This window comes from Geotrypetes seraphini, chromosome 4 (assembly GCF_902459505.1).
Source record: "Geotrypetes seraphini chromosome 4, aGeoSer1.1, whole genome shotgun sequence".
Lineage (NCBI taxonomy): Eukaryota > Metazoa > Chordata > Amphibia > Gymnophiona > Dermophiidae > Geotrypetes > Geotrypetes seraphini.
Genome location: NC_047087.1, coordinates 40,538,254 through 40,550,900, shown reverse-complemented (window position 1 = coordinate 40,550,900; position 12,647 = coordinate 40,538,254). Strand labels below are relative to the sequence as shown.

Below are 12,647 nucleotides of genomic sequence, written 5' to 3'. Positions count from 1 at the left end.
GAGATGCCAAAGTATGATTCAGAAATTTCTTACTCCTACAACCCTGGACAGATGGAAAATTAAACAAAGGATGAGTTCTTCTACTATGTCAGTATGATGCTAAAGAAAACCTATTGACTAAGTAAAAAGGAGCTGTACCATAAACAGCCTTGTAACAGAAACAGCCTAGTTTAAACAATACCCTGGCCCCCATTGGCAGCCAATGCAATTCACGATAAAAGGGTATAACTTGATCAAATTTCTTCAGGCCATAAATCATTCTGACCACTGTATTCTCTATTATTGTAAGTCTTGCTAATTCTTTCTTGCTGACTGTCAGATAGATAATATTACAATAATCGAGAAGACTCAGTAGTAACGGTTGAACCAGTAATATAAAAGCAGTAAATTCAAAATAAGATCTAATTGTACAAAAGCATGCAATCAGAAACTGAAAAAGTGTAGCAGAGAGACAAATATTTCTAATTTTTGGGATGCCACTGGATTAGTTAAAAAGAATTTCCAAGCACACTTCAGTAGTAAAGTTGCACAGCTTTCATCAGACCTAATGTGATATTTTTGACAGGGACCATGCCCACTTCTGGTCCTGTCAGCCAATCAGAAGTAAGGATCCACCCAAGCCCCCACCAATATTTTGGATAATTGTTTCAGAGGATTGCAACTTAGGGTGATGTTTCTTAAGTATAGTAAGTTTTTGCACTTACCATACCTTAAATGTCAAGTGTCTTTCGTTTTTACCACACCGGGCAAAAAGTTATCACATCATGAGAATGACACAGTGAAGGATTCCCGCAGTTAGCCCGTAAAAACAGTAAACAATGTAGCTAATTTACAGTGGGAATGGAAACAAGATCTTCCACCACCCCATTAAAGCAGAAAACGACCTTGTTCCCACAGCATAAATCGCACCAGGGTCAGTGCAGCAACATCCCCTCGGCTCCGCATCTACTCCCCAGTTTCCCTCGCGCCTACCTTGCTCGATCGAGTCAGCCGCATCACACTGAAAAGTCTTGAGAAGCCTGCTCCGAGGCCTTCCTTTAGCCAAGTCCCTCCTTGATGTAACTTCTGGTTTCGCAAAACCGGAAGTTACATCAAGGAGGGACTTATCAGCTTATGGAAAGCATGGAGCAGGCCTCTGAAGATTTTTCAGCAGATTTTTCAGCGTGGAAGCTGTTTTACCTGAAGGAGCCAGCTGCGCAGATTATGAAAAATCTTCAGAGGCTGTTCCGAGGCCTTCCTTCTACTGACGAGTCCAACTGACAAGTCCCTCCTTGATGTATCTTCTGGTTTCGCGAAACCGAAGTTACATCAAGGAGGTGCTCTTCAGCTAAAGGAAGGCCACGGAGCAGGCTTCTCAAGATTTTATGGCCTGGCTTGGTTAGCTCATTCAGGTAGTAGGCACGAGGGGGGCTGGGCAGGAGATGCTGACCCATGGTTGTGGATGTCGCCTGCCGCTATCGATGGAGGAGGGAGTGCTAGCTGTCTTCAAAGCTGGAGCTGAAGGACAGTGCTGAATTTGGGCTGGGAGGAAGAGAGTTGTTGGGGCTGGAGGGAAGGGATAGAGGTACTGATGTGAGGGGACTGGAGCTGAAGGGAAAAGAGGTACTAGAACTAAAGCTGGAAGCTGGAGGGAAGGGAGAGGTCCTGGATCTAGAGTAAAGGGTGAAGGGGGCTAGAGGGAAGAGAGGTGCTGGATTCTTGGGGAGTGTTGAGAGAAGAGAGAGAGGTACTGGACCTGCAAGGAAGAGAGGGAAGGGAAAGAGATGCTGAACCAAGGGGATGAAGGAAGTGAAATATTTAACACAGTGGAGGGAGGGAGGGAGGAAAGAGAGGGTGAGAGACACTTTGGTGTAAAGGAGTAAGAGAGGAGAAGCTAGACACAGGGAGATATACAAAAAGAGAGGAGATGTGGGCATGGATGAGAGCATAGGAACAGGGACACAAAGGGAAACACTTTATGAAGGTGGTATATGGATTCAGTCAGTGGGGCAATGCCAGACACAGGAGGGTATATGGACACAGAAGATGGCTAGACATGAGGGAGAAGAGGAACGTAGAAGAGAGATGTTGGACTTGGGAAGGGGGAATAGGGACACAGAGGATTGACACTGGGCACGGAGGGGATAGGGACACAAAATAGTGTTGATGATGAAGGCAGGGAGATAGGCATAGGGGAAATATTAGAAAGGGAAGTATAGGAGACAGAGAAGGGAGATGCTTGCTGAACATGGGGGGAAAAAAAACATACACAGAGATGGAAGTTGAATGGTGAGCATGGAGAAAAGAAGAAGAAAAAATAAAAATAAAAAAAAGAGATATGACAAATGGTCAAGAGACCCTGAAAAGTGAGTTAAGAGTAGACAGATGGAAATAGAAACCAGAGCTTGAGACCAATGTGATGTGAATAATAAAATGATAAAATGACCAGACAACAAAAGGTAGAAAAAAATGATTTTCTATTTTGTGATTAAAATATATCACATTTGAAATATGTATCCTGCTAGAGCTGGTGTTAGACATAACTGGGGACTGCAAAGCCCAGGCAGCGCTTCTTTATCTTCCAGTTGGCTTAGGGCTCTCTCTGAACAGGGGTTGTTGTCCTAGTTGCACTCTCCTAACACTATTCTTGCCATGTGTGACTGAAGTATTCTGTTAGCTTGATTTTCCTATGTAACATTCTGTAGTACTAATTTGACTTCAGTTTTCTCAATAGTGAAGAGAAAATTTATGTGGGGGGAGTCATATTTCCTCCTTCTTGTCTCTCTTGTGAGACTAACTCTTGAGTGTCACACCAAAATGGTTGCCAGGGCCTCCAGTGGCATTATGGATGTCAAAGTTCTATTGTACATTTTTAAATCACTGTACTCAGTCATGCTTAAACATTAAAAATTTGTTATACCGCTTATCATAATTCTAAGCAGTGTACAGACCTAATAAAAGAATAGGGTCATACATAAAATTGTAATCAACTGGACATACAAGAGACTAACGTACAGGAGACAAAAGGTTAAGAGGAGAACTCCGTAAAATCAATAGGATAGCAAAAAGGTTAGGGATAGAACAGTAGGAGTGGGAATCCTTTCTGAAATAGTCCATTAGAGAAAGAGAATCGTATTTCAAAAGCATCTTTGAATAAAAAGGTCTTCAGTTTCAATTTGAAGCGTTCAAGTAGGGGTTCTTCTACTATGTGGAATGGGATAGAATTCTAGAGTGAGGGGGCAGTTAAAGAGAATATATAGGATCAGATAGAATCATACTTTATATGGCACAATGAAAGGAGTGCTAAAAGATGTTAGGATTGCGATCTTAAGTTTGTGTTACCTCTCTTCCTCACACAAAACTCACAACATGAAAGTTCTTTTTACAGAGAAAGCACAAGGAAACACATTTTGTTAAAAGAAAGATTTTATATTAGTTCTGACATGCTGGTCAGAGTGGAGTAGTGATACCTTACACACATCACTAGTACTGTGAAAACTTGTACAATGAGTCATTGGATGTATTTTTATGGCATTGGATGAAAAAAGATTCCTATATTATCAGATGCATTGGAGGACACTTTCATTAGTGCATATCATTCTGATCTGGACAATTCCACTCAGCCTTTGATGCACAAAACTAACCCATTTAAAGACACTGCCCCCAAAACAAAATCAAATGTGCCAGAAATAAGAGGACCTCTTATTGCTGTACTATATGGTTTAAGGGTAAGTTAGAGGTACATCTCCTTATGAGTGGCTTAAGGTGACATAGGTAAGGGTAAGCTAGATGCACATCTCTTATGAGAAGCTTAGAGTGATATGGGGACTAACACTATGCCAGGGTACACCTGGCAGGGCCTCCGCGTGTGCAGATCGCCGGACTTGATAGACCTAGGGTCTGTTCCGGAGATGGCACTTCTTATGTTCATATGTTCTTATACCAAATTAGTCACCATACAAAATGGCCATTAAGTCCATAATTTCCATCTTGCTCTTTGGCCAAGCACTTTACCTCCAACTGGAAAGGCTGTGGAACAAATGGAATAGCATAGATAATGTTGCAGGAACCATGTTCTTTATAAAATGGGCCTAGTTTTTTAATCCACATTCATTATTTTCAATATCATTCATTATTCTCAATTTTGAAAGGAAGCTGACATTTTGAAGTGGTATGATTTTCACGTGAATATGATTGCCAAGACTGGTCCCTGTAAGCAGCAGTTTAGCAAAACGCTGGCCCACCAACAGCTAGAGCAGATAAGATATGTTTCTATTTCTATTGATTTTTTTCATTGTAATTTCTGATTTGCATAAAGCTGTCACGGGGGGGGGGGGGGGTATTTATGCCTATGAGGTAATTGCCCAATCACTACTACCATAGGAAATTTATTTTATTAATCTCCTTAGATCTTACAGCCACTTTCGACACTGTTGATCACACCCTTCTCTTAAACAGACTTGAATCTACAGGCATCACCAGAACAGCTCTAAATTTGTACTCATCTTACTTTCAAAATCACAAATTCAAAGTGCACTTTAACAGCTCTACATCATCTAACATCTCCCAGCTATATGGTGTCTCCCAAGGCTCCATATTTTCACCTCTCCTATTTAATATTTTTCTAGCTCCACTACTTACACTTGCCCAATCAATAGGCTTTACCTGCTTCGCCTATGCAGATGACATGCAATTACTTCACCCCCTCAATCCAAGCGATAAATCTGAGATCTAGGAAATAAACATTAAACTAACCAACATCAGTTTATGGCTTCGTCAAAATATGCTAGCATTGAATGTCAATAAAACAAAAATTGTACTATTCCCAGCCACAGATATGGTTGTTCTAGCCTATCCCATTAATATAGACTCAACCCCGGTTCAGATGAACACAAAGGTTAAAATACTAGGAGTCATTTTGGATCAAAACCTTACTTTTCACGAGCAAATCAGCTCAGTGGTCAGCAGATGCTTCTACAAATTGAAACTCATCCACTCTATTGCATCTTTACTCGATCCCATTCATTAAATATTCTTATCCATTCCTTAGTTATCTCCAATATTGATTACTGCAACACACTATCAGGGTATCAGTCAGAAAGAGATTTGTAGATTACAAATGCTACAAAATGCAGCTGTAAAACATATACCATGCAAAAAAATTCAACCATGTCACCCCTCTTCTGTGTGATGCACACTGGCTTCCAATCCCTCACTGCATTACATTTAAAATTCTACTCCTCACTTACAAAACAAAACAATCCAATACTCCATCCTTCATAGACAAATATTTAATCCCCTACACAGCAATCTGTAATTTGCACTCAAATCATCAAGATCTCCTAGTAGTTCCTTCCACTCGAGCAATCTTCTATGATACTACTAGAAAGTCTATATTCTCCGTCATGGCACCCTTACTCTGGAACGCACTTCCCCTTCACATTAAGCAAGAGTCTTCTTTAAAATTATTTAGGTCAAAACTAAAAAAAAACCAACAACTTACCTCTTTAAGGATGCATATAATTCTTAATATTAGAGCCTCTATTTCCTTCTTTGGTTAAGACTCAGTTCAGCTCTCTTCACTAAACGCTTTTCTCAAAGCAAAACCCGCCCAATTGTCTCTTCCCTCCCCCTTCCAATATTTTTATTTTTTTATCTCAATGTTTTTTTAACCACCTCTTGTTCCTTCCTTCTTGTCATGTTAGTCCCTCATGGTCTCGTTTCACACTCCCCCCCCTTTTTTTTTTTTTAAATAAATTTTAATTGCTTGTAATGTATTTCTGTTTAAATGCTTTTTAATGATTGTAAACCGTCTAGATACTTTTTTGATAAGCTGGTATATCAAAGAAATAATAAACTTGGAAACTTTGCTAAAATTTATTGCTAGAGGTGGGGCTCTGAGGCTTTTTTCTCAGTTTTAGTGTTTAATTTTCACCTTAGCCCTTGTCTCTGCAATGTGGTATTGAGAATAATAAATGCTGTTTCCTTCTCTTTAATTGTTACATTATAAGGTTTGTACAAAAGGGAACCATTTCAAGGGATAAAGAGAGACACCCTTGCAAATTATCTGCACTCTTGCAAATTATATAAAGGACAGCAATACATGTGACAAATTTGAATATTGTAAGTAAGAAGCACTGAAGCCCTAAAAAGCTATATCAGATCCTCTGATTTTTTTTAGTGGACAATAATCTTAGAATACCCTAGGCTTGATGCATTTATATGCTTTAGCATAACAAAAATGCAATTGTGAAGCAAGTCAATTTCATGGCAGTGACATGAAGTATTTTTAATTTACTTTCTAGTTAGTAGAGATTGCCTCTTAGAAAATGAGAATGACGGACAAAATACCTAACCATCTTTTTTACAGGCTGCTCTTTAGCCAGCTGCAATACTCCCATCAGGTGTTAAGGGATTCTATTTTTACTTCAGACAACAAAAATACTCCTACTTGATTTCTCTTTTTCATTGGAGCAAGGTTATCATGTATCCCGGTATAAGAAAAACTCACGTGTTTGGACTCTAGTTACTGTTCCTGCTGCAAACTTTCAAGTGTTGGTAATGCAACAAGGTTTAATATGGGTCAGAGATCTTGACAAGTGGTCAAACCGGTTCTCCAAGATCCTGCCAGTACTAAATTGACTCATTATAAATGCCTCCCTTCAATTCCATGACTTCAGCGCCTTCTAACAGGGTCACCGAAACACCACTCACTTTAGGGTTAGGAGTTAACGTGCATTTCTGTGAAGCATTTCTGCAAGTGTCCCTTTCCCTCTGCCATTTATTCTCTTCCTTCTCCAGACTGCACATCCTGATCACCTTCTGGTAGTTCACATTTAGCCAGCAGAAGACATATGATCATTACCTGTCAATCTGGCTGGTTATGCTCCACTTGGGGTACATGCCCCCTACTATTCAGACTGTGGGAGATTACCAGTGATCTTCTACAGTACGCAGCAAACCTGGAAATTCAATGTTGGCACCTTATCCGGCAACCTGCATTGACATTTACCATTTTTAAATCTGGCTGGCCAGCATTAATTCTGAGTGTTATTTTGCCACAGTAGCTGAAAAATTCTCTGTTTTGACATTGTTTCAAATCATTGATTGAACCATATCCACGTAACTCTTCTTAGTTGGGCTGAGAACTTTTCAGCACTCCCTTGTATATACTGCATTTTGGTACTGAATTCCATCCTGTATTAGAGGGTTAGAAAGTATTATAAATATTGAAGTAAAATAGAAGTAATCATACTGTACTATTAATGCTCTTGCTTACTGTCCTTGTACCTGGAACTCAGCATATGATGAGTGAAGATCTATGAGGGGCTATTGAAAAGTTCTCAGCCCAACCAAGAAGAGAATGATATGGATATGGTTCAATCAATGATCTGAAACAATGTCAAAAAAAGACAATTTCATTTCTGCAAATTAGCACTTAATGAAATAAGATAACACTTTTTTCAGCTACAGTGGCTCAGAATTTAGGAAGTTGATTGTTGAGCTGAAAACTTTTCAGCCTGCCCTTCATATGCCAATATTCAGCGGCTAACTGGCTAGGTCTCAATGGCCAAAAATAAACTACTCTTTTAGGCAGCGCCAACTGGCTATCAAGCTTAGGTGGAGAGTCACTGAATATCAGCAGCCATCTATCTCCTGCTGAATATCGCAAGATAGCCAGCTACGTGCTATTAAGCCAGCCAGACGCCGTTCCTAGCAGGTTAAATAGTGCTGCATATCAGGCCCAAAGTAATTTCACAATTAAAGTTATAATAAAGTCAACTATGACTGTGCCTAAGAAATGGAAAGTAATTCAAACTATAGAGTATACAAAGGAATATGGACTCTACAGAAACAAAAATATATAAATTGTAAGGCATTTATTTTAGCAGCCTTGTGAAGCATTTACACATGTGCAAATACACAGGTATAAATACAGATTTTACAATACTGTTTATAAATGTAGATCTTCCTTTAAGACAAAAATGTTTTTGGATAAATATAATTTGTTTGGATAAGTATAGCCTTAATTTAATGTTACTTACTATTGATACAAAAACAGAAGTGGAGATAGATTTTAAGATGAGCATGTTCTGGGCAGAATTGTGTAGTCTAGAAACCTATATGCAGTGTTCTCCCCAGAAATTTTTTCCAGCCGGGTGGCATGAAAAAGTTGCTGGGTGGGGCAGGATGGGGAAATCTGGTGCTGGGGAAAATTAAATGTGCACTATTTTTATTAATTATTATTTTCCAATGCTCAATATGACTCCTTTTTTTAAGGGTTGACACTTAGGCAGTGTTCCAGTATTTAAGCCAACCTTGTAAAAAAGTAATGCAGATCCTTTTATTCCGAATAACTACTGGCCAGTATCGAACCTTCCATTTCTTTCAAAGCTCCTGTACTTGAGAGAGTGATATTCAACCAACTTCAAACTCATGTTGAATCAGTTAATGCTTTGCATCCCCGGCAATATGTTCTTTGTTTAAGACATAGCACAGAGACAGTAGTTCCTGCCTAAGGGCTCCTTATACAAAGCTGCGAGAGCAATTCTGCCACAGCAAATGCACTGAAGCCCATAGGAATTGAATGGACTTTGGTGAATTTGCCATGGGAGAATTGCTACTGTGGCCTTGTAAAAGGGACCCCTTACTGCGTGAACTCCATAGTCACCTAGACCAGTGTTTCTCAACTTTTTCAAGTCAAGTACCCCCTAAGTCTAACAAATACCAACCAAATACCCCAGCCCAAGCTCTGCCCTTACTCCACCCCCATTTATAATAGTACTAATTGTAATGCAATTTCTTCCATTCATACACAATATAATCTTATTAATTCACAATGGTAACCACAAATTTAAAAAACAAACAAACCACAAAGCACACTGTAAGCAGAGAAAATTATAATTATCATTTATATTTGTTTTATTTTTCAAAGCGGTCAAGGCAGATGACTAAAATATGCAATATCACCTCAGTAACAACTATAGTGCAAAATATAGATAGCAGATTGTAAATTCTCAAAACTGACACATTTTGATCACTAAATTGAAGATAAAATCATTTTTCCTACCTTTGTTGTCTGGTGATTTCACCTTCTGACTGTGCATCCAATATTTCTTTCTTTCTGCTTCCTGCACGCTTCCTCTCCTCAGACCTCATTCCCTTACCAACCAACATCTCTCTCTGTCTCTCCGTGAGTCCAACTTTCCTTCCTCTCTCCTCTACCCCTATTGGCAAAATGTCTCCCTTTCTCTCCCTCCTCTGTTATGATCTTGCATCTCTCTGTTGTTCCTCAGGGTCCCCCCCCCTTCTCTTCTATGTCTGCACCTCCCATAGTTCAGCATCAGCCTCATGTCATAGAAAGATGATGGCAGATAAAGACCAAATGGTACATCCAGTCTGCCCCTTTGGTCCAGGCCTCTGTCTCTCTGTTGCTTACAAATACCCCCCATCCCAAGCATTTGTTCTCCTTTCTTCCATGTCTTTTTCCGACTCTCTCTCTCTCTCTCTTTTCTTCCTTCCTCCTTGATCCAGAATCTTTCCACTTCTCTGTAATCTCTTTCTCTCTTCCCTCTATACACCCCCAAGTTCAACATCTGCCCCCTCTCTTCTGCCTCCCCTTTGTTTCAGGTTTCTCCCTCTATCTTCCTTCTGCTAACTTTTCGAGTCCTCCCACCTTTGTTTCAGGTCTTTCTGTATCTCTCACTCTCACTGTCTTCCACCTCCCCAGGACCTGGTATATGCATATCTCTCTCCTCGGTTCAGGATGTTTCCCCTCTCTGCAGTCTTTTTCTCTCCCTCTATACCCCTCTAGTCCAGCATCTGCCCTGTCTCCCCCTCCCGTTTGGTTTAAGTCTACTTTCCCACCCCTCCTCAAGGTCCTTTTCTATTTCTCTGTCTCCTCCTCTTCCTATCCCCCCCCCCCACCCATGTCCAGATCCAGCATCTCTGAAAAGTTTTTTTTTAAGTTATTGACAAATTCATATGCACTTTCCCCTGTAATATCAACCATAACCCCCTCCCCCCCACTCACATTCTTCTTTCTGAAACTCCCTGAGCATGGAAACATAATCAATTGTACCACAAAATCACCCTATACTAAGCAACAGACGCTCCTCTGAGCTCTTAACTCCTGCGCTGTAGTGTCCAACTTCTTTTTGATTTGAGTCAGGGTTGCCAAATACAAACTGTTTATTCATACACTGCACATATCTTAAAGAGGCTATTCTTTTGTTTTTATGCAATTCAAAAAGACATGGGGTATACACACAGCATCCCCATTTGGGTAAAGAATAAAGTATAGTATATTTCCAATCCAAGCAAAACATAACTCCCCCCCCCACACACACACACATACATACATTTTTTCCATTGACATGAATGGGTGAAATCTGATGTTCTGTTTGTAGCTCCGCCCACGTGTGCAGGTGGGCCGCTAGACCCCCAGAACATATCACCCCAGGTAGTGAGGGATCTGCATACCAGGTTTCGTTCAAATCGGTCAAGCTGTTTTTGATTTACTGTGAGAAAGGCAGCTGTTTACATTTTTTCCAATGACATGAATGGGTGAAATCTGATTTTATGTTTGTAGCTCCGCCCACGTGTGCAGGTGGGCCGCGAGACCCCCAGAACATATCACCCCAGGTAGTGAGGGATCTGCATACCAAGTTTCGTTCAAATCGGTCAAGCCGTTTTTGAATTACTGTGAGAATGGCAGCTTTTTACTTTTTTTCCATTGACATGAATGGGTGAAATCTGATTTTATGTTTGTAGCTCCGCCCACGTGTGCAGGTGGGCCGCGAGACCCCCAGAACATATCATCCCAGGTAGTGAGGGATCTGCATACCAAGTTCATCTGAATTACAATACAGGAACTCTGGGTTTAGAATCCTGGGGTAGGTTTTTAATGGTGGGGCAGCAAGAACTAATGTAAAAGCTCCATGGGCAGAGACAAAGTCATAAATTATACTCACTACTACTTTCAATTGGCCAACACAATAGCAGCTCTGGAAGTAATATTGAAAAAGCTGCAGCCTGCTCTCCTTTATATAAGATTAGAGAATGATGCGGGGACAAATTTTTCCCCCATCCCCACGGGAACTCATTTTCCCATCCCATTGAGTTTTTTCCCCGTCTCTGCCCTCATCTGCACAAGCCTCAAACACTTTAAAATCATAAGTGTTCGAGGCTAGTGCGGTTAAGGCAGAGCTTACAGGAATGGGACAGGGACAGCGACAAAACTCAATGGGATGGGATGAGGCAACTGAGTTACTGAAGGGACGGGGACAAATTTGTCCCCGTGTCATCTATCATAATAAAACCCTTAGCACGCATGCGCACTTGAAACTCCATGCCTCCGTGCCACTGCATGCACAATATAAGGAGCATGCGGCGGTTTCTTGCAGCAGTTTAATAATCTTGCCTTCTGCTGCTGATCACCCATGCCAGACCATGCCTTCTGCCCCGATCACCGACACCAGCTGATTTCCTGCCTTCTGCCGGGACTCCTTTTCTTCTCATCCCCAGTCTAGCAGTGTCAGCTAGCTTTAGTTTAGCTTTAGCTGCAGTTTCATCAAGCAGCCGCAGAGCCTTTGCTAGGCCAGCCCACTTCGATGATTCGAGGTGGGCCGGCCTAGCAAAAGCCCCGAGGCTACCTGATGAAACCGCAGTTAAACTAAAGCTAGCGGATGCAGGATAGAGGGAGTAGGGAAGGAACAAGGGCTACTGCTGGATAGGGGGGAGGTAAAAGGAAGGGAGAAGGGCTACTGCTGGATAGGGGGAGCAGGGAAGGGGCACTGCTGGACAGGGAGCAGGTAAAAGAGAGAAGAGGTGCTGCTGGACCTGGCAGAAAGGGTGGGAAAGGTGTTACACACTGGAGGTGAGGGTGAGATGGTGTATGGGGAGAGAGCATGTTGGGTTGGGGGTGGTAAAGAAGGATGCCACTGATAGAAGAGGCAATGACAAAGAGAGAAAGTGTTGGACGTGGAAAGGGTGAGATGGATGGGGAGGGCAGAAAGGAGGGAAGGAGAAATGTTACACTGGGGAAGGGGGAGAGGGCAGAGAGTGAAAAGTTAGACTCATGGAGGGAGAGAGAGATAGATGTTGGTTGGGGGAGGGAAGGAGAACCAAATGAGAAGCATGCGGGAGGCCCTGGAAACAGTTAAAAGCACAGAAAAATAAAGTCACCAGACAAAGGTAGGGGAAATGATTTTATTTTCCATACAGTGATTGAAATGTCAGTTTTGAGAAAGGAAAGATGTTAAACTTTAACTGTGAGGGCCGCAGATAAAAATAGGGTACTTGGAGGGCTGCAGAAAAAAATAGTTAATGTCTTATTAATGAAATGAGAATTTTGCATAAAGTAAAAACTCTTATTCTAGAACCCGTTAATGTAATGGGCTTGAAGACTAGTTCTATATAAGATCACTGCAATCCCTGGGGCTACAGATGGGAGGGAAAGATGGGAAATATAGAAAATAGTGGAGGATAAGTAAGAGAGTAAAGAGAAATGTCCTGCACAGGACCATAAACTAATAGTATGGCTAAAATAAAGTATTCTTGGGATAATTTTTTATTTGTATCGGCTCTCAGAGTTTCACTTCACAAAACTCTGGCTATCACCCAACCTTTATCAAATTTCTGTTCTGGAAGTTCATCACCTTTCGTTA

At 41.1% G+C, this 12,647-nt stretch overlaps 1 protein-coding gene across 2 annotated transcripts in view; it reads right to left on the bottom strand.

The window, feature by feature from the left end:
* RHPN2 (rhophilin Rho GTPase binding protein 2) overlaps positions 1-12,647 on the bottom strand; it is a 119,471-nt gene that overhangs the window by 56,757 nt on the left and 50,067 nt on the right. The gene's annotated exons all lie outside the window — the stretch shown is intronic.